The following is a 24808-nucleotide window of genomic DNA, read 5'->3' as shown; positions in this document are numbered from 1 at the left end:
AAGCTAATCCTTTTTAAGGCTTCCAGAAATACTTTGGTTACATTCTAAGAAGAGAAAGGCCAGTTTTTTTTCTAAAAAGCCAGAAGCACAAAGAAAACTTGGGATGGAAACAAAGAGCATGGCTGTTTCTTAAATGCGGGGTGAATAAGAACAAGCTGTTCAGACACAAAATATGTGTACAAAGGGGAAAATGAATGAGGGAAAATGTTGATCACAAGCAATGGCTGGTCATCTACCTTCATATCAACCAAGATGAAAGTGCCAGTGGCACATCAAGAGCTCACTGAATGTGAAGTGGAGTGACACAGCATTGGAATAATAGCATTTTGGAAAGGTGCAGCTGAACTTCCTCAAATCCAACTTGAATCCTGTTTCTGGAATAGAATGCCAAATACTCTCAGTCATACTCCTAATACTATTATCCAGTCATATCGAGGTTGAACTTTTATCCAACTTTCAAAAAACCAATTATGCAAACAAGTATACAGAAACATTACAAGGAAAATGGTGAGAAGGAACAAGATGATATTGAGTCCTAGACATGGCCAAAGCTCCAAAAAGTTATGGAAACAATTGATTCTGTGTAACATTTTCATGTTACATAGTCATAATCAGTTAAATAGAAGCAAGAGTGCAGTATGTTTAGACAGCATCATTAAAAATAGTTTTTACAAGCTTGGGAAGACAAAAAGGAACAGCATTTAGCATTTACATATAACATACATTTAAAAATGGTTTTAAGATTCTCCTAACAGAACATGAGTCAAAGCAATGAGACAATGCAAAAGGAAAACACAACACAAATACCATTTAATACACTCTTGTATTACAGAAGTACAAAAAATAAACATATTATTCATAGTCAAGCTTTCCTCCCCTTTCATATGTTTTCAAAATTAAAGGCTGCTTCATACAGTTTGGTGTAGTGGTTAGGAGTGCGGACTTCTAATCTGGCATGCCAGGTTCGATTCTGCACTCCCCCACAGCGCTCTCTCAGCCTCACCTACCCCACAGGGTGTTTGTTGTGGGGAGAGGAATGGGAAGGCGACTGTAAGCCGCTTTGAGCCTCCTTCGGGTAGGGAAAAGCGGCATATATGAACGAACTCTTCTTCTTCTTCTACATGCATGTTCTACTATTGATCTTTCATCAATGGATCATGAGCCACAGAGAAGTATTTGTTGGAGGAGGAGGAGAGGGGGAGGAGGAGGAGGAGGAGTTGGTTCTTATATGCCACTTTTCTCTACCCATTCATTACGTTCTCCTTAGGGGCAAACCTCAGGGGCAAACAGGTTCAGCTGGCAAGCATATTATGCTCAACAGCCTCAACCACCTGTAAACAATAAAATCAGAGTCCAATAGCTCCTTTAAGACCAACTACAATTTATTCAAGAACGTGAGCTTTCAAGTGCAAGAGTGCTTGCACTCAAAACCTCATGCCTTGAATAAATCTTTATTGGTATTAAAGGTGCTACTGGACTCTGATTTTATTGTGCTACTTCAGACCAACAAAGTCTCCAATCTTGCTATTTCACCACACACAACCTCAAGCAGTTGCCCTGCTCCAGCATGGCTGGTGCAGTAGTCCAACTCCACCTGCTTCTGCCTTGCACAATCCCATAAGTCTGTGCAAATGCATGCATATATGAAAGTCTCTTGATGACAAACAGATCCAAAGAAACATTACCAGGTAAGACCCCTTGAAAATAGTGTTTACATACAACTTCTGGCGGACAAACCACTTTGCTCTTTATCTGCATAACTGATTTTGTGCTGTGCTAACAGATCTATTATGAGCCTCTTGTGGCGCAGAGTGGTAAGGCAGCGACATGCTTTCTGAAGCTGTCTGCCCATGAGGCTGTGAGTTCAATCTCAGCAGCCGGCTCAAGGTTGACTCAGCCTTCCATCCTTCCGAGGTCGGTAAAATGAGTACCCAGATTGCTGCTGGGGGGGTAAATGGTAATGACTGGGGAAGGCACTGGCAAACCACCCCGTATTGAGTCTACCATGAAAACGCTAGAGGGCGTCACCCCAAGGGTCAGACATGACCCGGTGCTTGCACAGGGGATACCTTTACCTTTAACAGATCTATTAAGGAGGACACAAACGACAACCCACATTAGGTGGCAATAGACAAGCATGAAATATTTCTGAGTGTTTTGCACAGTGCTATAATATTTCAACATGTGAAAAGGAACCTGAAAAACACAATCTTTGAAAACAGCAGAATAGCCTATCAAAACAAATGATGAACAGGGCATGGGTTAAGCCAGCAAACATTCAAGCAAACTTACAGTATTTGCTGACATAAAAGACTACTTTTTCCCCCTGAAAAACATGCCTCAGGGGAAAAACAAGTGGGGGGGTCGTCCTATACACCGGGTGCTCTTCAGTTGGGATAGACATAGCTGCCCATAGTGGCCCATAGTACTGTAATGTAATGTAACAAACTCTATATTTTGAGTGGAAATGTTGGGGGGTCATCTTGTACGCCCAGTCGTCTTATATGCCGGCAAATACGGTAATTCAAATGACATCAACACATCTCAGGAGACAACCTCAAATGACAAGAAACAGTGAAAGAGAAGTGTTGTTTTCTGTAAGGAGTGACTATTTCCCCCAAAGGCATACTGTCCTGTCAACAAACTCTTAAATTTACTATTTTTGACATTATCTATAACTACTATACGCAAAGCCAGCTTGGAGAAATCAGAACAGCTATCCATGTGTTGTGCCTGCCTTCAATTACAAGTCTAAATTAAGAGCACTGCACAAGTCAGTTTTCCAGGTGTCAAGATCACAAATGCAAGTGTAAATTAACAAGCAAACTTGAATATTTGTGGAAATAATTGACAAAAAGAACCAAAATGCAATATGTTTCAGCAGTAAGTCTAGGAATAGTAAAATCTGTACATTATTGTAACAATGTTATTATTTGTAGCAGAACATGCCCTCTGGCATATTAAAATATAGCACTTTCCAATATTTAAATACTGGTATAAGACTATAAGCCTTACAGAAGCATTGGGATTTGACAATTCACTCTCTACACGTATGCTATTTTCATATACTCTGTTCCTTCTGTTCATAATGTGATAAGCTCTCCTAAGGCTAGATATGTGAAGGCCAACTCTGTGGAGTTTCCAAGGCAAAATATATCCAGAGCTGGTTTGCCTTTACCTACCTCTGCATCACAAACTTAAATTCCTTGGTGGTCTCCAGTGTTTCCTCTAAGAGTCAAAGTTGTGCACATGAGTGGCAGTTCATTAACACAGGAAGCCCCACTCAGCAGCAGTCTGGAGTCACACAGGGTATTGCACAGTCCATTGCCCTTTTTAAAATTACTCCAATTGTATTCTGCTCAGGATAGAGGGAACACTGGTGGTCTTCTATCTGAATACTGACCAAGGATGGCCCTGTTTAGCTTCCAAGATCTGATAAGATTGGGCAAGCCTGAGCTATCCAGTCCAGGGCTTTTATATCATTAGATGACATCTCCTATGCATACTTGTAGATATAATTTCAGGGAATAATGTAAATGATGTTGGCATCAATTAATATGCTATAAAGGTAAAGGTAAAGGTATCCCCTGTGCAAGCACCGAGTCATGTCTGACCCTTGGGGTGACGCCCTCTAGCGTTTTCATGGCAGACTCAATACGGGGTGGTTTGCCAGTGCCTTCCCCAGTCATTACCGTTTACCCCCCAGCAGCAAGCTGGGTACTCATTTTACCAACCTCGGAAGGATGGAAGGCTGAGTCAACCTTGAGCCGGCTGCTGGGATCGAACTCCCAACCTCATGGGCAAAGCTTTCAGGCGGCTGCCTTACCACTCTGCGCCACAAGAGGCTCTAAACATGCTATAACATGTTTAATTAAGATGCATTATTGAAGATTTCAGTGCTTTCAATGTTATTACCCAAATAATAAACATTTTCTTCTTCTACTGAAGAATTTATTTTCTTAAATGGCAGGAATATGCTATGGTACAATAGCACATTGTGGTTTGAAAGTCTTCTCAAGTACTGGGTGTCCTTGCCATTTTGCTTATACAAAACCAGGACAAATAAGCCAGATAGTACTATTTTATACACTATGTTATAAAATGATTCACTTCATGCTCTTCATTCGGTAAAAAAGGGTTTAGGCTTGACAGGAAAATATAGCACTTTTGTTTTTAGCTTTTTCTGGTGGTGGATACAGAAAGTGAAGGTTACTCTTGTAGCTTCAACATTTCTGGAAATGTTACCACCTCTGCCTGGATCACAGCTTAGTAATCTAAAGCATGTACCTTCACTGTACCTTCGGGATCATCACAAAATTAAAGCAACTAACTTACAGTTTTACCCCAGCTAGTAAAACCTAGGTTGAAGCTAAACAGGCACCACACTAGAAGAAGAAGGAGTTGGTTCTTAAATGCCGCTTTTCTCTACCCGAAGGAGTCTCAAAGCAGCTTACAGTCGCCTTCCCTTTCCTCTCCCCACAACACACACCCTGTGAGGTGGGTGAGGCTGAGAGAGCTCGGTCAGAACAGTTTTATCAGTGCCGTGGCGAGCCCAAGGTCACCCAGCTGGCTGCATGTGGGGGAGTGCAGAATCGAACCCAGCATGCCAGATTAGAAGTCCTCACTCCTAACCACTACACCAAACTGGCTCTTAAGCCAAGCATTTTGAACAGTTTCTCTGGGCAACTGTCAACACTAAACTCTTCAGGGCAGTTACATCTGGTTGTAAATTTTTATCATTCTAATCACCCAAGATGCTACTATAAATAAGCATTACTTTTAAAAAATGGAAAAAAAATCCTGCTGGCTTGGAGGCTAAGGCAGACACAGTCATATTCTTTAAAAGCCTACAGCATCGTTTGAATAAGCAGTTTTTGATTTGATTTGCCTTTCAAATGGCCTCATTTGTGTAATAATCAAGTTGGCATTAGTTTTGTTTGAGAAAAGTAGTCTGTTACTCACGTGGGGACAACTCTTTATTTATTCTTATAACTGCATGCCACATGCTGATCAGCTCCAATATTTCATGCAGGAAAAGAGGCAACAGAAATGCAAACAGAACAGCGTTTTCTATGACTGACAAAACATTAATGCACAACAAGAGATGTTGAGTCATGCTAAATCCATCTAGCTTAGCTTTACAGGTCCTCAGAGACCAGCTAGATATCCCCAGGAAGCTCATAAGGAGAGCAAGGTGAAAATAGTCACCCCCTTTCTTTAATATTTTGTACAGGTACAATGTGTGAATTAAGAGACTGCATTTTGTGCTCAACGGAAAAACAGAATGAGAGCCTATCCAGACTCAAAATGGGAGATGTGCAGTTGGATCACCTGCTCAAGATTCATTTCAAAACTGTAAAATTAGCCTGAGTGTGATAATTACATTGGGGAAGCCAAGTTGGAGAAGCAGATTTGACTTTCCAGTGTCAATGCCCTAGTCTGAACTGCCTGCTCAGTCTGTCTCTTCCTTCCTCCTGCTGTGCCAGCTACTGCTTAACAGCATGATTTTGATTGGGGAATAAGGGGAAGAGCTACCTCATCCCCTGTGTTGCTTTCTGCCCCTGCATAGTTGCTTTGAATTTTTTCTTTAAAGAAAGAACAGGAAATCTGAGAACAGATCTCCTGCATCATTTCCTGTTTGAATTTCATAAACCATGGTTTTAAGTAGTTTTGGGTAGCTATGTTGGTCTGAAGTAGCACAATAAAATCAGAGTCCAGTAGCACCTTTAAGACCAATACAAATTTATTCAAGGCATGAGCTTTCGAGTGCAAGCACTCTTCATCAGACTATGATCTTCTTACATGACAAGGAATATATAGCAAAAATCAATTCTGTTACATCAGTAGACTGTGTCACAACCAAACACAGCCAATGATAATCCTTTGTCAAAACAGCCAATCAATCCCCTAGAATTCAGTGTACTTTACAAAGAGAAACCAAAATGCTGTTCTGCATGTTGGTCAAATTAGTTAGTATAACCAATGTTCTGCCTCAATACTGCTAAATGGCCAGAAAATAAAAGCAAACAAGCTGCTCAAAGCATGGTTAGCACATTAACTGTAATGGCAAAATTGACCCATCAGGCAAAGCATTATTTAGCCTGCCTTGAGCCTACTGAGAAATAAAGAATTCATCCATATCTTCTCTTTCTTCTCACCACTGATATCATGTCACATTCTCTGAATTTCTGGATCACCACCAACTCTATAAAAAATTTTTTTTCAGATGGGTGATGAAAACTACACCAATAATCTAAGCGTACACACACCACACATCCTCACTGTGACACTATGAGCGTTGCTATTTGATCTGCTATCACTTTTTTTTAAGTAATTCCTAATACTGCACTTACCTTTTTCATTAATACATTTTCAACTGGTTTGTTTACAGAATCACATGCTTTCTCAGAAAAGCCTGATTAGACAACCATTAGCAAGCATAACTTTAGGCAAACTTTCAAAGCCTATAAACTAAACACTTCATGTACTGCAACATACCTAATGAGAATATTTATTAACCAAATAGAAATTTTGGAATATCAAAGAAGGGAGCAAATATCCTTCTAATAGAGGCCAAAGGTAAATGGCTCTATTATAGCTAAGCCATTATAGGTTGCAGAAAAAATTTAATATTCCAAAAATATACTCAACCCTGGGTAACTGATGGGCCTAATCCATTCATATGAACACTTCTAACTAACATTATACTGCATTATCATTAAAATAGCACTATTATACCACACAAAATCTGGAGTCCGGTTCTGTTTCTTCCTCTATCTGTCTGAACCTCGAGTTGTCCAGGGCCATCATTCTGTTATCACTATCATTTCACAGATTAGACTTGCTAATCTCTGAGAAAAACAAAAACATCCTAACCCCGCCCGCAGCGGCGCGGACTAAATAAAGCCGTAAGGGCTTAGGGGGAGGAGTTAGGGCGGGCTCTGTCCGGGATGAGGAAGGGTGCCTATTGGCCCCTTCCTCCGGACAGACCATCGGTGGGGCCAGCGTGTGCAGCGCGGCTGGCGGGGGCTCCCTGGCCGGCGGCCTGACGCCACAAGAGGCCTCTCACCACATCAGGCCACCTTGTCCCGCGTGCCGGCAGCCTGCAGGCTCGCCGGCACTGAGACCATAATCTAGCGCCCGCTGTATTGTGACTACAGCGGGCTTGATTCCTAGTATAATGATAATATTAACAGCAGCAGCACTCTATGCCATGTGCCTGCCTGGGAGACAAATGCAACTGGAGTTTTCTCAGAAAAGTTATCCGGTTTATGTAACTGGAAATTTAACATTTCTCTTCCCATCCTGAGCGGCCTCTATCAGCAGGCAACTTTTTTCCCTTCCCTTTCTTTTAATAAACAAAGGGAAGAGATGGGCAGCAGCAAGTACATCATTGCTTATGAAAACTTGAAAGCAATAGCTGAGTCAGAGGATAATTTTGTAAGTTGGAGTGGCCTTAAGATAGACTCTTTCCTGATTTTCAGTAGATCACACAGAGTGTGTAGGTTTCTAGAACTCTTGCAAGCATTTTTCTAATCTAGGAAGGCATCTCTTGTGTTCTTAAGCGACAGAGTACATTCAGAATCACTTCGAACATATTCATTAGCCTTACCTGTCAAAAGACACCGAGTACAGAACCTTGCTTGTAAGCTTAATTCTCAGTAGTGGACTATGGGGTTTTTAGGGTAGACTGTTTTGCTCTTCACACGACTGAAACCAGCCACACTTCTCCATGAAAGAATACCTTGCCTGAGTCTGAACAGGAATTAGAAAGATCAATAATCCCAGAATGCTCGAGCAACAGTTTCTGTACCTCACAGGTCTGACTCATTTGTTGTTGGAAAGGTATACAAATTTTGATTCAACAACTTAAATGGCACTTAAGGCACTTTGAAATTCAAAAATAACACAATATCTTGTTTAACACAGAAGGAAAAGGTCAGGAGAAATCAGGGATAAAATTTCTGAAGTAAAATTAATACATGCACAGACTTATGTTGCAGGCTAATGACAATTTCTTAAGCTTTTCACAATGACTTATATCTTTATGTTGAGAGATTCTTGTTCCAGTGTTTTCCTTCTGTATGATTTCTTTGAGTATTCTTTGATGTTTCTGGTTTCCAGAAGGCTGGTATACTCTTTCGAGTACCCAAACTCCTTTTCTTGATACACCAGTAATTGTCTTGAGTTTCTAACAGATTCTTAACATCTTTAAAAGCAGTTTCTAACCACACCAGACCAGAGATTTCTGCAGTCTTCAAAGCTAACTCCTTGTTTGACTGAGTTGGGAAATTCCCCTCGCACTAGAACAGGCATGGCTAAACTGTGGCTCTCCGGATGTCCATGGATGACATTCCCATGGGAATTGTCATCCATGAACATCTGGAGAGCCACAGTTTGGCCACTCCTGCACTAGAAGATCTACCCCCTTTCTTTGGTCTGAATGGGATTCTTCAGCTATTTCCCAAACTTCCTTGCCAACTTTCCCCCAATTTTCCTGTCCATGTTAAACTGCACTCAGTCAGGGCTGAATTCTGAAACTGTCAGTACTAGGGGTGTGCACACAAAATAGCCTGATAATTTTCAGGTTCAGGAATGCTGAGCCCCCCCCCCCCCCCAAAAAAAGGTATTTCCCAATGTTCTGAATCCAAATACCAGTATATGGTATTTGGATTTCGTATATTCAAGAAAGCCAAATTTTTCAACTCCATGGGTCTGAATCCATTTCAAGCCACCATTTGCAGCTTGTGAAGAAAGCATTTAAAGGGATCTCGGTCCTTCCAAATGACCCAGATTCATAACCTGCGGCCAGCTGAATTTGTCTGCAAAACTCTGTCAGGGACTGGGAAGGATCTCCCAGCTCCTTGCAAACTTGATTGGAAGAGCTTCTGGTGGCCATTTGGAAGGAGGGAAGCAAAACAAGTAGGTTTAAATGGTTGCGAGCCACTTAAACCTTACAGAAGACATCTCAAGCTGCTTGAGCCCCGAATAGTCCGGAGTGTTTTCAGCAGTCCATTTGACTTTCCCTCGCTCGGAAGGAGGCAGAATGTGCCTGAATAAAAGCAGAAAAAATCGGCTTTTAGTCGGGCCAGCTATACTGGTAGCAGAAATAATTCAGGGATTCTCTGTTCTTCTTAAAAAATAACAGTAAGGGGTTTTTTTCCAGTTCACATGAACTGAATGCACACACCTAGTCAGTACTCAAATCTTCTCAGCTAGGACTGAAACCAGACTCAAATTAGTCCAGGCAGAAATTTCCTCAGCGTGCAGCCGCCAAGTCTTTCTCTGCTGAACTAATGCTAACCAATCAGGTTGCTTAGAGCAGTCTGTCACTCAAGATTCACTGTTTTTGTGAAGAATTAACCCTTCATAGTTCTTCAGCTGTTTATACAAGTATAATGATATTAGCCTCAGTCACGAGGATTTACTCCTGAAAAGAGTTTTAACATTTTTGAAAGGGAGTCAGAGGGATCCTTGGAAACAAAAAAGCCAAAGGATTGATAAAGAAAAGAAGAACTGCAGAGAAACTTAATTCTGTCAGTGCAGAAGAATATGAGACAGTTACCCATGTTAGATCTGCTATTTTCAGAAAGGGTACTAAAAGAACTGAATATAACATAGGTAATAAGATACAATATTCTAGGGCCAAATGACAAGGGTCTAGCTGTTGTACAAAGAGTTCTTAAGGGAAAATGTGGAATTTGTTAATTTCCCAAGACAAATATGCAATCTAGTGCTAAAATCAGCCTCCCTTCCAGACGATTGAAAAGTAACAAATGTAACACTTATTTTTTTAAAGGAGCCTAGAGGAAATTCAGCAAATCACAGGCTAGTTAGTCCAGCATCTGTTTCAGATCAATTTGTAGACACCGTTACTAAAGTTATTATTAAGCACACATAAGAATAAGTCTTATTAAAGAATAATCTGAATAGTTTTCGTAAAGGCCTGCCTCACAACCTTCTGGAGTTCCTTGAGCAGGCTGTAACAAATATGTGGACTAAGGATCCAGTAAACACTTGAATAGAACATCCCACCTAAGTTTATTCTAACAGGATCTGAACATGCTGAGACTGCAAAGGAAAGAGATCTTGGGAGCGTAATGGATAGCTCAATGAAAATACCAAACCAATATGTCATGACAGGGAAAAAGGAAAACTATGGTGGAGATTATTGGGAAAGCAACAGAAAATAAAAGAAGAAGAGTTGGTTCTTATATGCCGCCTTTCCCTACCCGAAGGAGGCTCAAAGCGGCTTACAGTCGCCTTCCCATTCTTCTCACCACAACAGGCGCCCTGTGGGGTGGGTGAGGCTGAGAGAGCCCTGATATCACTGTCCGGTCAGAACAGTTTTATCAGTGCCATGGAGACCCAAAGGTCACCCAGCTGGTTGCATGCGGGGGAGCGCAGAATCGAACCTGGCATGCCAGATTAGAAGTCCGCACTCCTAACCACTACACCAAACTGGCTCAATGTTATAATGCCCCTATACAGATCTCTTGTGGTGCAGAGTGGTAAGGCAGCAGACATGCTGTCTGAAGCTCTGCCTATGAGGCTGGGAGTTCAATCCCAGCAGCCAGCTCAAGGTTGACTCAGCCTTCCATCCTTCCGAGGTCGGTAAAATGAGTACCCAGCTTGCTGGGGGGTAAACAGTAATGACTGGGGAAGGCACTGACAAACCACCCCGTATTGAGTCTGCCATGAAAACGCTAGAGGGCGTCACCCCAAGGGTCAGACATGACCTGGTGCTTGCACAGGGGATACCTTTACCTTTACAGATCTACAGTGTAGCCTCATTTGGAACACTGTGCGCAATTTGGGTCACCATTTCTCAAAAAAATCTCAACAGAACTGAAGAGAGTACAGAAGAGGGCAACCAAAATGATTATGGAGCTGGCATACCTTTCCCATGAAGAAATGCTGAAGAAGTTGGGATTTTCTCCCAAGCAAAAACTCATGGCCATCCGATGACATTTATGAGCAGCAGATTCACAACCAACAAAAGGAAACACTTCTTTACTCAGCGAACAATTAAATTGTGGAACTTGCTACCGGAAGCTCCAACAATGGTCACAGGCACAGAAGGCATTAAAAGATTAGATCAGCCTTGCTCAACTTTTTAACGGTTGAAAAACACATGAAACATTCTTCAAGCTTTGAGAAACCCCAGAAGTGGTGTGATCTTGCAAAACCCTCCCATTGGCCCTTTAGAGTAACTGGTTGGCCATTGTGTGAGATAGGAGGCTAGCCTAAATGAACCATTGGTCTGATCCTGCAGGGATCTTCTTATGTTTTAATATACCTGAGGCTTCCCAAAAGCTTTTGACAAGATAACTCAACAAAGGTTCCTGAGTAAGCTTAGAATTCATGAGAAGATTGAATAAATCCTCTCTTGCAGTTTAGAAACTAGTTATATAATAGGAAGAAGAAGAAGAAGAAGAAGAAGAAGAAGAAGAAGAAGAAGAAGAAGAAGAAGAAGAAGAAGAAGAAGAAGAAGAAGAAGAAGAAGAAGAAGAAGAAGAAGGAGTTGGTTCTTATATGCCGCTTTTCCCTACCCAAAGGAGGCTCAAAGCGGCTTACAGTCGCCTTCCCATTCCTCTCCCCACCCTGTGGGGTAGGTGAGGCTGAGAGAGCCCTGATATCACTGCCCGGTCAGAACAGCTTTAAGTGTTTTTGTATCAGGCTTGGAGCCGTATAATAATAAATCTGAATCTGACAACAGTAAGGACAGCAGAAACAAATAGGTAATTATCACAATAAAGGTTTGTAAGTATTGGAGGAAAGTAAGCAATGACCTCTATGGAGGGTACTGTGACTAATGCTGTATAAATTTCTTCATAATGACCTAGAATCAGGTGAGCAGTCAAATGTTCAAGTTGTGTACTTGATGAAATCACCCAATTATTCAGGAAGATATCCAAAGCAGATTATAAAAAGTTCCAATTTTGCAATTAGAAAAATATTAATTTTGTATATGAGTTGATGTGATCTGAGCAGGTGGTGAAGAACTATGAAAGGCACCTTGGGTTCATCTTGAGCAGGTTTACTCACTGTGCAGAAGTTTTTTTTGTTTTTTAAAGGTAAAATATATGCTAGGAATTATTTGGAAAGGAGCCAAACCAAAAATTAAAAAGAAACCCAGGCAATAGCATAGTACAGTGGTCCCCAACCTTTCTGAGGTTGGGGACCGGCAGGGCATCGGGCTGCACCCGCAGGACGCGCCCGTGCACCAGGCCGCGCCCACATGGGCGCGGCCGGCCCTGATTCCCTCTCCCCGCCCTCCCGCAGTAAGAAGCTTCCCGGGCCGCAAGCTTGCGGCCTGGGAAGTTTTTTACTGCGGGGGGGGCGGGGAGATGGAGCCGCAGCCCGGCGCCATGGCCTTGGCGGCCCGGCACCGGGCTGCGGCCCGCAGGTTGGGGACTACTGGCATAGTATATTTACACAGATTTACAGAATGGTACATAAAGTACTGGTATGTGAGAAAGAATACTGCAGATCTAGAGGAGGTGCAGAAAAAGGCAATCAAAATTGTCAGGAGGCCAGAACAGTTTCTCTATGAAAAAAGAATGAGTTTGGGCCTTTTAGATGAACAATTGACTGCAGATTGATTTGGCATGGTAAGGTTTATAAAATTGTGTGTGTGAAAGAGTGTCACTAGAAACCCCCCCTCCCCCAATACTGATGGCCCTCAATGAAATATTTAAACCAGCAGATTCAGAGCAGACCGAAGGGAGGACAACACTCAGAACTAACTTGTATAATACACTGCCACAAGGAGTGATGGGCACAAGTACAACTAGCTTTACAAAAAGATCAGACATATTAATGGATAATAGATCCACTGATGGCTATTAGTAAAAACAATCTTTAAACAGCCTGTGGCGCCTCCGATTCCCAGGCTGAGCAACTGCGAGCCGCGCGCAGCGCGGCTCGCAGTTGCTCCCGAACTGACGCGGCGAGAGGCGCAAAGCGCCTCTCGCCACGTCAGACCACCGCCCGAGGGAACCCCCAGCAGTCGCGCGAAGCGCGGCTGCTGGGGCTTCCCTCCCTGCCGGACTCACGCGCCTTTCAAAACCCCTTTTTATAAAGGGGCTTTGAAACTAGTTAAATATAATCTCTATTTTCAGAATGGGAACACACTGGGGAACAACAATGGGGGTGGGGGTGTATTTCATATCTTTCTTGTATGCTTTCTGGTGAAATTTGTGTGACAACTAAGTTCCACCATAATGCCTTTTGCTGTATATGCAGTGATCCTCCGCGGGGACAAAAATAATTAGTGTTTTTCTTAATGGGAGTCATATATTCAACAAGGTGTTATGAAAACATGCCTCAAGGGAGTAGAGTTAAGAACAGACCAAACACGTTTTGTTTTGTTTGCAAGCAAATAAGAATGAAATTTCATCATATAGCATTCTAACTGTAATTTTCTGTAAATCTATATGAATATATTGCAATATTGCCTGTTTTTTGTTTTGTTCTTTTCTAAATACTCTCTAGCATAGAATTTACCTTTCTTATTACTTCTACACCCTGAGTTAACCTGCTCAAAATGAACCCAAGATGCTTTTCATAGTCATTCACCATCTTCTCTGTACACAGAAATTTTGAATGCCAGTGGCAAAAACAGCCTGCATTATCACAGAACCAATAATAAGAGCACAGACAAGCTTCCTGTTTGAACTAATGCTGTCATGTACCTGTTCCTCCCTTGTCAATTGTCCCTTTGAGTGCAAAAATTCCACATTCATTAAATGCCCATTTAGGCTGCATTAATCAACTTGAAGCACACTGGAGGCAAAGATTGTCTTAACTCGAGGAGACTGGAGAACGACCCCTGATTACTCACTGAGAGGGGTCCTTCTCCTCAGGGGTCAGGAGGACAGCTTGATGGGTGTTTCCCAACTCTCTTTGAGGGAGGCAGGCAATTTAAATATTCCATCTTCCTGTGGGAAACACCCCTCTCAGCCAGTCGGTATCTCCGTCAAGTCCATTGCATCCTGTGCCTTCACTGCTATGACGTAAGCTTGTTAAACAGCAGACACAGACACTACACTGAGGAAGGAGGGCAAGGAAGACTAGACACAAAACCAACCCATGGCAACAAACTAAACTGTCAGGCGTCTATATATATGTATATGTTCCTCTTTTTTTTTGTGTGGTAAACACAGACCTCCAGACAGGAGAACTCAACTGAATCAATTCTGAAAAACCCAAAACGTGATGCACCGCCTTACTGGGTGGGACAAGCTGTCCTCCTGACTCCTGAGGAGAAGGACCCCTCTCGGTGAGTAATCAGGGGTCGTCCTTCCTCTGGGTCAGGAGGACAGCTTGATGGGACCTTAAAGAGCAGTCCCAAACCCAGGGTGGGACCGTTAAACCAGGTCCATCACGTGAGACAGAACTCTACGCCCGAAGGCAGCCTGTTCCATCTCCCCTTGCTGAATCTTATAATGTTTGACAAATGTGGAGGGCGTGGCCCAGGTAGCGGCCTTGCATACCTCCTCCACCGATGCTCGCTTGGCAAACAATGCTGAGGCAGCAGCACTCCGCAGAGAATGAGCGGTGATGCCCTCCGGCACCACCTTACCCGCGGCCCTGTAAGCCTCTACTATGCATGCCCGCACAGTCCTGCTGATGGCAGTCTTGGTTAAGAGCTGCCCCCTCTTTCCCCCTGAGACTGCTATGAACAAGGTCTCTGACTGTCTGAATTCACTAGTCCTAGCAATGTACACCTTTAGGACTCTCCTGACGTCCAGCTTATGCCAGATCCGCTCTGGATCCGAGTTAGGATGAGGGAAGAATGAGGGCAAACTGATTTCCTGTGAAAGGTGAAACCTAGAATCCACCTTGGGCCTGAACAAGGGATTCACCTGCAGCACCACCCTGGATTCACGGAATGTGCAAAGATTCTTGTCTATGGACAGTGCCCCTAATTCTGAAACTCTCCTAGCGGATGTAATAGCCACCAGGAAGAGCGTTTTCAGACTAAGCCTGGAAAGGGACACCGACCTAATCGGCTCAAACGGCTCCCGGGTCAACGCAGTGAGCACTAACCCCAAGTTCCAGGTGGGAAAAAGATGTTTAGTTGGAGGCTCCAGTTTGGCAGCCCCTTTTAAAAATCTGACAATGTGTGGATGCTTGGACAGTGGAAGCCCCCCTTGCAATCCTAGCACAGTGGACAATGCAGCTACCTGCCTGCGTAGTTCCCAGAACGTAACCTGACTTAAGGCCATCCTGCAAAAACTCCAGGATGCTTCTAATCTTAGGAGAGGATGCTGACACGGCCTTCCTCCTACACCACCACACGAAGGCCTTCCAGGAACAGTTATAAATTCTGACTGTGGAGGACCGTCTGGAAGCCATGATAGTATCTGTAACCGCTAAGCTGTATCCCTTCCGTCTCAGGGCTGCCCTCTCAGTAGCCAGGTGGTCAAATTCCACCAGCCTGGACGAGGGTGTCAAAGAGGACCCTGAGACAGTAGGTCCTCCATCACTGGAAGTGCGAGGTGCACCGACATCTGCACTATCGCTGAAAACCACCATCGTCTAGGCCACCACGGAGCCACGAGGATGACCTTGGCACGCAGGAACTGAATTCTCCTGAGAAGCTTTGGCAACACCGGAACTGGGGGGAAGGCATACAGGAGTCCGTCCGTCCAGACCACCGTCAGCGCGTCCATCATCTCTGCCTTCGGATGGTAATACCGGCTGCAAAACCGGTCCACCTGGTGGTTCTGGCTGGAAGCAAACAAATCCATTATTGGATGACCGAAGCGCACTGTGATGAGGTGAAATGCTTCTCTGCTTAGAGACCATTCCGCTTCCACCACCCGCTGCCAACTGAGCCAGTCTGCTTGAGTGTTCAGAGTCCCTTTAATATGTTCTGCTCGCAGCGATGCCAGATGCTGTTCTGACCACAACATCAATCTTTCAGCCTCCTTTTGTAACCTTCTGGACTCGGAACCACCCTGGTGGTTCACATAAGCTTTGGCAGTCACGTTGTCCATCCTGACCAGAACATGCTTCCCTTCTAGTTCCTGCTGGAAAAACTGTAGGCCTAGGACTATTGCTCTCAACTCTAACAGGTTAATCTGCTGTTTTCTCTCGGAAGGCAACCGAAGTCCCTGAGTGGGTGATTCGTTCAGCGTCGCTCCCCATCCGGAGAGACTTGCATCCGTGTACATCTGCTGGAACTGATTGAATAGGAACGGCTTCCCCTTGACCACGTTCGATTTTACTGTCCACCAGACCAAGCAGTCCTTGGTGTGCAGGTCCAACGAAACCGAGAAGTCTCTTTTCCTGGCAATGCTGCCCTGAAAGGGTCGTAGTGCTTTCTGCAGAGGCCTGGCTCTCGCCTGCCCCCACTGTACTGCTTCCGCATTTGCTACTAACAAATCCAGGACACTGGCTAACTGGAGCAGTGAGGAATGCTTCGCCAGGATAATTTAGGAGACCAGCTGAATGGTCTTTAAAACTTTGGCCTGGGGAAGAAACAGAGCACGCCTGACCATGTCTATCACCACCCCCAAGTGCTCTAGGCCAGTGGTCCCCAACCCGCGGGCCACGGCCCGGTGCCGGGCCGCAAAGGCCTTGGTGCCGGGCCGCGGCTCCCTCTCCCCGCCCCCCCGCAGTAAAAAAACTTCCCAGGCCGCAAGCTTGCGGCCTGGGAAGCTTCTTACTGCGGGAGGGGGGAGAGAGGGAATCAGGGCCGCGCCCGCGCATTGCACATGCGTGGCCAAAATTGCGCATGCGCGGCACTTTCACACATGCGTGCATGCACAAAAGTGCCGCACATGAGCAATTTCAGCCGCGTATGGCATGCGCAATGCGCGGGCGGGCAGTTGCCCTGCCAGTCCCCAGCCTCAAAAAGGTTGGGGACCACTGCTCTAGGCGCTGTGTGGGGATCAATGAACTCTTTTCCCGGTTCACTAGGAACCCAAATCGCTCCAGTATCTCTATGGATCTCTTGGTGAACTCTTCCGCCAACCTGAGGATGGGGGCACAAATCAGGAGGTCATCTAAATAAGGATGAATATGGATGCCCTCCTGTCTCAAAATGGCCACTAGATTTACTACTAACTTGGTGAAAATCCGCGGAACTGAGGACAGCCCGAAGGGGAGGGCCCAATATTGATAGTGCCACCCCACTGCGCAGAAACGCAGATAGCGTCTTGTGTTCTACTGTGATGGGCATGTGTACATATGCCTCCTGAAGATCTAGGGATGTGAGGAACTCCCCCTTGCTGAATGGGCTCTGTTATGGACTTTAAGGTCTCCATCCTGAATTTTCTGAAGGGAATAAAGGTATTTAGAAAGCGGAGGTTTAGAATGGCTCTCCAATCTCCGTTTTTCTTTGGGACCGTGAACAAGAGAGAGTAAACTCCCTGACCCCTTTCTGATTCCGGAATCTATTGCCCTTATAGTTAAGAGATGCTCGATTGCCTGTAGCATGCGAGCCCTCTTTTCTGGATTGTGGGAGATGGGAGATGAGAAAAAACAATCTGGTGGGCGCTGGCCCAGCTCTATTCTGTATCCCCTCTGGACCAACTCCTGAGCCCAGGAGTCTATCCATGGGTCCAGCCACTGTTCGTGAAAGGCGAGCAGTCTCCCCCCCCCCCACCGGAAGGGATGGTAAGTCACGCCTGAGAGCTCTTGTTGTCTCCCTCTGAACGGTCAGCTCTGTTTCTGAACCTACTGAACCTGGCATTGAATCCTCCCCTGCGGGAGGATTGTCTGGACCGACCCCAGGAACCTCTTCTGCCTTCCGGCCGATATCTGGGGCCTGAACCCTGATTCCGGAAGGCTGAGGGAAAGGGCTTGCCATCTCTTCGGATGCGCCGCGGAAAAGCCTTCTTCTTTTCCCTGGTTTCAATTAGATTTCTATCTAAAGAATCCCCAATGAGCTTGTCCCCTTGGAATGGGTAAGCCACCACAGTGGTCTTCTGAGTGTGGGTCAGCCTGCCAAGCCTTTAGCCCCAGCAGTCTCCTGGCCACCGAAGCAGAAGCCATTGTACATGCTGCAAACACTACAATATCTAGAGATGCATCTGCATTGTACGCAGAAGCTTTCAATATTCTATTGGTCCCCTCCTGAAGCTTTCCCTCAGTATCAGGGATGAGGGAAAGGAACTTTTTACACCACGCCATGGAGGCCCTGGCCACCACTGAAGCGGTAGTGGCCGCCCTAATAGACACTGCCATGGCTTCGTGTGCCTTACGTAATGCAGATTCTGCTTTTCTGTCGTTTACGTCTTTCAGGTAGCCCTCTCCGTCTTCAGATACCAAACCCGACGTCTGGAGTGCTGCTACTGGACCATCTATAACAGGCACCTGTAAGAAAGACTCTGCATATTCTGGTAAGGCATACATTTGACGTATAAAGGCTTTTCCCATTATGCCCGTATCTTTCTCTCGAAAGTCTCTGGCATAGGAAAGTTCTTCAAGTTAGTTTCAAGTTTAGGGAAGAATTCTCCACTACCCTTGGGGCCATAAAACTTCCTGGCCTGTTTGGAAGGGGGTTCCTCAGAGCCAGATTGTTTCAAATCCAGAATGGAAATGGATTTATTCAGAAAAAACTGGAAATCTTCTGCATTGAAAAATCTCTCAGTCTTTCTCCTCATCTGTAATAAATTCCAAATTGCCCTCCTCTCGTTCTCTAACATCCATCTCCTCCTCTGAAGAATGAGATCTCTGCTGGATACAGTGTTGTCTCTTTTGGGCAGCCTTAGTAGGCCAGCGTGGCCTGGAGCCAGAGGCCTGAGGAGACCTCCTGCGAGAATAGCTCCTTCTGGAAGCCCTGGAGTCTGGGGAAGATGAGCGGGAACGAGACACAGAGGTTCTGGAACTGGGGGGCAGAAGCTGCTGGCACACCTTTGCAATTTCAGCTTGTACAGTGCTCTGCATGAGTCTTATAAAATCAGGAGGTAAATTAAATTGGCCTGGTGCGGTCTCTACATTACCCTCCTCCAGGTGCTCTGCGGTGTTCTTCTGCCTGGCTGAGGGCCCTTCGCCTGGATCCTGACCCTCGCCCATAGCCGCTGTGTTAGCCGGCTTGGGGGGGGGGGTCGTCTAGGCTGCTTAGCGGCCCTCGCGGCTTTTGAGCGCTGTCCTTGCTCTGCCGCGGCTGCTGCAGCTGTTGAGAGGTCGGGCGCAGTCGATCCGACTGCCTCCTTCATCGCTCTGACCCCGGCGATCCCAATCCGCGGCTCAGTGTCCTCCTCAGAGGAAAAGCCGCCGTCTCTCCGCTCCGCCGCCATCTCCCACCGAAAAAATAAAATGGCCACCACTGAGCACAGGGCCGTTGCCGGCGTTCCCCTGGTGCACAATCCGGCACAGCCGAGGGGAAAACAAGGGCCAAAAGGGACAGATAGCCGGGAAGAACAGGGGAGAGTGGAGGGAGGGAGGAAAAAATGAAGGAATCGGCAATCTTCTTCAAAAAGCTCAGAGACGCCTAGACTGTAGCTGCTCCCTCTAACGAGGCAGGAAGAAGACTGGCTGAGTGGGGCGTTTCCCACAGGAATACAGAATATTTAAATTACCTGCCTCCCTCAAAGAGAGTTGGGAAACACCCATCAAGCTGTCCTTCTGACCCAGAGGGAGAACATCAACATTCCAATTAAATTAAGGCACTCTCCTAATCAGGTATACTTTGGGTAAAGGCCTTGAGGGGGGAACCCGCAAAACACTGCAACAGAAATTATTTGGCTTTCTGTTAGAAATCAGGTCAATTGGAAATGAAATGACACAACGCCTCTGTGGGCACTGAGATTTGCAAAGAATTTTTTTTAATCCCTCATTTACAAGTCACCTATCTATGTCAATAAGCCATGAAGCCAGAAGTAAATATATCTGGTACGTATTGCTATCAAACAACAGTATGATACATTCCTTTCTGTATGGTAGTTTAGGAGAGAGTGCTTCTACTGTAAAAGCACAACACTTACCCTTGTACCTAGAGGGCTTTACAACCTCCAGGTGGTTAGTAGAACAAGAGGAACACACAGTGTAACCATGAGCAAAACAATAATACTGTGTAGTATTATAAACACAATTAAATCCATAAATATCAACTAACTGTGGAACTCGTCAGTTTCTTCACCAAGATATTTAATGAACTGCAAAATTTGCTTCAAAAACTGAAAACATTTAAGTTTACACCATCAGTTCAGTCTTCATGTAAATCTATTAACAAACAATTCAAAAGTTAGCAACTTATACAGAATCGGGGAACTCTTACCTAAATTTGAGCAGTTACATGATAATCGAGTATATAAATAATTTTTTAAAAAGCCTTCAACACAACACAGAACTCACCAAAACAGAGCAAAAACTCTCCAAAAACAGTTGCATGTTGCAATCAGACATAAAAGTGGTTTGCAAAGAACCTACATATAGAATCTAAAGACAAAATGAAAAACAGCCATTAATCTGAAAGATCTCTTCAGAATGCAATTGATTTCCAGGTGACAGAGCGCAGTTCACCTGAAGAAAAAGAAAACATCTGCTTTGGAAGGTGGAATCTATGACATTATGCTAAGGTTGCTAGCTCTGGGTGGGTAAATACCTGGAGATTTGGGGTGGGGCCAGGGGAAGGCAGGTGGTAGGGAGAAAGACTACACTGGAGCATAATGCCATCAATGCTACCCTCCAAATCTACCATTTTCTCCAGAGGAACTGATCGTCATATAGTGATAAATTGTAATAGGATTGTAATAGGACTCCACGTGATACCTGGAGTTTGGCAAGCTTATTATACCCCATTGGAATCCCTCTCCTCCCGAAACCCTGCCTTCCTCAAGCTCCACCCCCAAAATCTCCAACCTGAAGCTGGCAATCCTAATGATACCTCAACCTGGAGGGAAACCCGCCTACCCACGGTAAGTAAGAATCACCAGGCTAATAAGCATCTAATATGGGGACAATACAAGAATATACAAGATACATACATATCTAATGGTTATAATGTATAGGATTCAGTTCCAAACACAATCTAAAGTTGCCAGCTTTGTATTATTACTGCTTACTGACTAATCAGGGTGACTGAGAAAACTTTATCATACAAGAAGACTTGGCTGACTATATACAAGTTATACATCTCAGGTAAAGAAACCTGCTGGTTTATTCACTTTCCAAACACAAAAGCCCATAATGCCATTTAGCACTGAAGCAAAGCTAAATAGAATATAAAAGACCACAGATACAGAATAATTGTACCCCAGGACATGCAAGAGATTTTTTTCCCTCTAGGACTTTTCTACTCATGATAGTTTGATTTGGACCTGGAGTGAGAGCAACAAAAGTCCTCCAATCTACGTATACCTGTTAATGCCTCCATTTTTGCATTAGTGGTATCATTTCAGGCATCTCTATTCTTCCAAAGCAGTTTGAAAGCCTAGTTATCAGGCGAATGATTCAAATACAAGTGTAGCAGGCTACTATGATGTCAGTCATTCAGGCAGTGGCACCAAAGAAGGCTCAGCAGGCAAACATATCAGAGATCCCAAGAAAGATTATTATGGAGATGAAATCAGAAAAGTAAGGAGGGAAGTGAAGGACAGTCAAAAGAGAGGTTAAGTGTCAGAGAATGTCACGATTGCTAGTAAATATAAAAATATATAAACACACTACAGGTGTTACAGATGGACACCACAGCACCTGCATGCCACTTCCCCAGAAGCCCATCAAGCAGAGTTCTGTGTGAAGGCAAAACCAGTGACTGGCTGCCTTCATAAAAATAAGCAGGCTTTATTCTTCCCACTACTCACTTGAGAAGAATCTAGACCCTGTTAATAGGACCTCACTGATCAGCTGAAAGGCAGAGGGGACTGTGGAGCACCGGAGCAGCCCTCCCCACCCAGGGCATCTTTGCTCTGCGTGTTTTATTCTCCCTTTACCCCATGGTCACCTTGTGTGTTATTCTGCCCTAGGATTCTTCTACATGTGTGTTTACAGTCTCCATATCCCCCCCCCCTCCTCTGGTGCATATGGGTGTGCCTCGTTCTACCTGCCATAACAGCCATTTGATAGTGAAGCACACCAACCTGCCTCAAAATTCCAAAGGGGCTCCACAGACTCAAAAGGGTTAGGGATTATTCACTTGTACATCCTTATCGCACTTGTACATTTGGACTGAGACAAGAAGAGCAGTTCATTAATCACCAAAAATTCTACTCTAAACTGTGAAATCTCACACATTCATTTCTTTGGGGGAGGAGACAATGGGATTATTTATTTATTCTATAAAATCACTATGTACTCAATAATTCTTACAAGGAATTTAGGAGAGTATACATACAGTTATTTGATTTTTATGCTCACAGAATTCATGACACAACCCAAAGCTATGTTGGACCTTCTATACAACACTGGCTTCAGAAAAAACTAATTCCAGTATGTCTGCTGTGATCAACATAAGAGCATCTGTCTTAAATCCAACAGTGTGTTTCCACTAGTGGCGGAACTCTCTGCCTGCAATGTGCACATCACACTACATCCCAAAATGCCCCTTGAAATGCTGTTCCTGGAAGGAACAAGGCAAAAATGAGAAATTTGCCTTTGGTAGGTGGAAATTATAAATAAAGAACAAAATAATTAAAGAAATTACTCCATCCACAGGAATGCTCTGTGGATCCAAGCCTATAGGTAGAATTTGAACTTCTGCCTACCAGCTCCTATGGCAGCACTCTCACCTACTGCATTACAGTATATTACAGATAATTATTAAATTATTGTCCTTTGGGATATTCTCTCTCAGTAAACTCCAGCTGCAAAGAAGATTGCAAAGGAGATATGGTCACCTGCTGCTTCACAAGTGCTAAAGTTCCTGAAAACTTGCCTCTTTTGTGGAGAAGAAATCATTAAGGCACAAAGAACTTGCACAAATCTCCAGAAAACAGTAAATGGCATCCATTCTCTAAATGTAACAATCATCTGGAAGCTAGCCATAAAGAAAGGAAGGGAGAGCCTTTCCTGATACATCACAACTTCCAATTCAGAAGGAACAAACATTTCCTACTGAAAGCTTTTAATCAGCTGTAGCACAAAATGACCTGGATTTTCCTTTTCCGGTGTATTCTTCTATGCACACAGGTGTATGAGGGAACAAAAGGTTAAGTTCAAAGAAGTGTCTACGTAATGCTTTCTCAGCTCCTGAGACACCTCCGGAACCACCCTACTGTAGGACCAGAATGAACCAATCCAGGATAGTGGCAGAGAATGTCACAATTGCTAGTAAATATAATAAAAATATATAAACACACTACAGGTGTTACAGATGAACACCACAGCACCTGCATGCCACTTCCCCAGAAGCCCATCAAGCAGAGTTCTAATTTTGCAGTTCCTCCTGTTATCACTCAAGGCTACATTGCTATGAAGGGGGTGGGGGAATGGTTGTAGCACTGTAGATAATAATATATTGTAGCATAACCTTTGACCTATACCCACCTATTTCATAATGTGCATAAATGCATATGAAAAAAGTCAAGATGATAAAAAGACAACTGACCTAACAAGTGACCCATCAAATAAAAAGAGGTCCATAAAACAGAGGCACCAAGAGCAATATAAGTGCCTCCCATCTCCTTCTTCCGTATAAAATTCCCTATGAATTCTCTTCTAAGCTCAGAGAAAAAGCAATATCACAATACTTCAACTTAATTGTTTCAGTATTAGGCTGCATTCATTTCATAGCTCCAGTTGGAACCAAAAATACACCTTAAATGAGGGCTGTGAAGCAGCCGCCTATGAAACTTTCCACTGTTACATAATGTCTTTGCTTCCTTATTATCAGCACTCAGAAGTATGAGGGGGATAAGAAGGTTATGGCCAAAACAACCAGGGAGCAGTAGTAACTCCAATATGTTATCACCAGACGTCTAAATCAGTGGTCCGCAACCTTCTTGAGGCGGACCGCTGGCGGGGGGGAGGGTGATCGCCCGGCCGCACATGCCGTGCATGCGCATTTGTGACCACACATGGCGCAAACATGCATGCGCGGCCCTGCTTCTCTTTCCCCCCCTCCCACAAAAAGAAGCTTGACGGGCCACAAGCTAATCTACTGCTTTTGATGCCGATTTGCTTGCGGACTGGGAAGTTTCTTACTGGGGGGGGAGGGCGGGGAGAGAGAGCCGCGGCCCGGTGGTTGGGGACCACTGGTCTAAATAATCCTTAGAAAGCATTCCCTGGAGACTTTCATTACTTCAGAGTCAAGCAGGTATAAAAATAAAGAATTGGAGAAGCAGATTTGAACAGGCCTTGCACAAGTTGTTAATTGAGGCCTAATAGAACTGATGTGAGGGGAAATGAAAATCCAAACTACCCTCTTAGAAGCAGTTAAAATATAATAAGGAAATACTTCCATAAATATATATTCATTGATCCTAACTCCTGAAGATTGTCCATATGCAATGCCTCAGAATATTACCAGCAACATCAGTACTTTGGAAGCATATCACTATTGAATTCTTTTCCACTGCCTATCCTAGTCTCTTTACACTGGTGGCCTTTGATTAGTGCAAGATGACTGAAATAAAGAAGACATGAAGCAACATATGCAGGGAAGCTAGCTTGGAAAACATCTTCTTTTATAAATAAAAGCCTAAGGGCTAAGTGGAAGGAGAGTGGGCAGGTGCTGTCCATGATAAAAACTCGGAGGAGCGATTCGCTCCTCCGAGTGGCACTCCAGGGCCTGTCCTCAGAACACTGCGCCTTGGAACACCTACTTGGCCTGTCCTTGGAACACCGCGCCGATAACTCACCAGTCCTCCCAGGCAGCCATCCTCGCCAAACCAACCTCCAGATGGTGAGT

The 24808-nt window shown here is 44.4% G+C and overlaps 1 protein-coding gene across 1 annotated transcript in view; it reads right to left on the bottom strand.

Moving 5' to 3' along the window:
* Window positions 1-24808, bottom strand: part of GNAI2 (G protein subunit alpha i2) — a 165583-nt gene that overhangs the window by 94511 nt on the left and 46264 nt on the right. The window lies entirely within an intron of this gene.

This window comes from Paroedura picta, chromosome 3, assembly GCF_049243985.1.
Source record: "Paroedura picta isolate Pp20150507F chromosome 3, Ppicta_v3.0, whole genome shotgun sequence".
In the NCBI taxonomy this organism is placed as follows: domain Eukaryota; kingdom Metazoa; phylum Chordata; class Lepidosauria; order Squamata; family Gekkonidae; genus Paroedura; species Paroedura picta.
The sequence above is the reverse complement of the archived record's forward strand: the minus strand, read 5'-3'. Positions and strand labels throughout refer to the sequence as shown.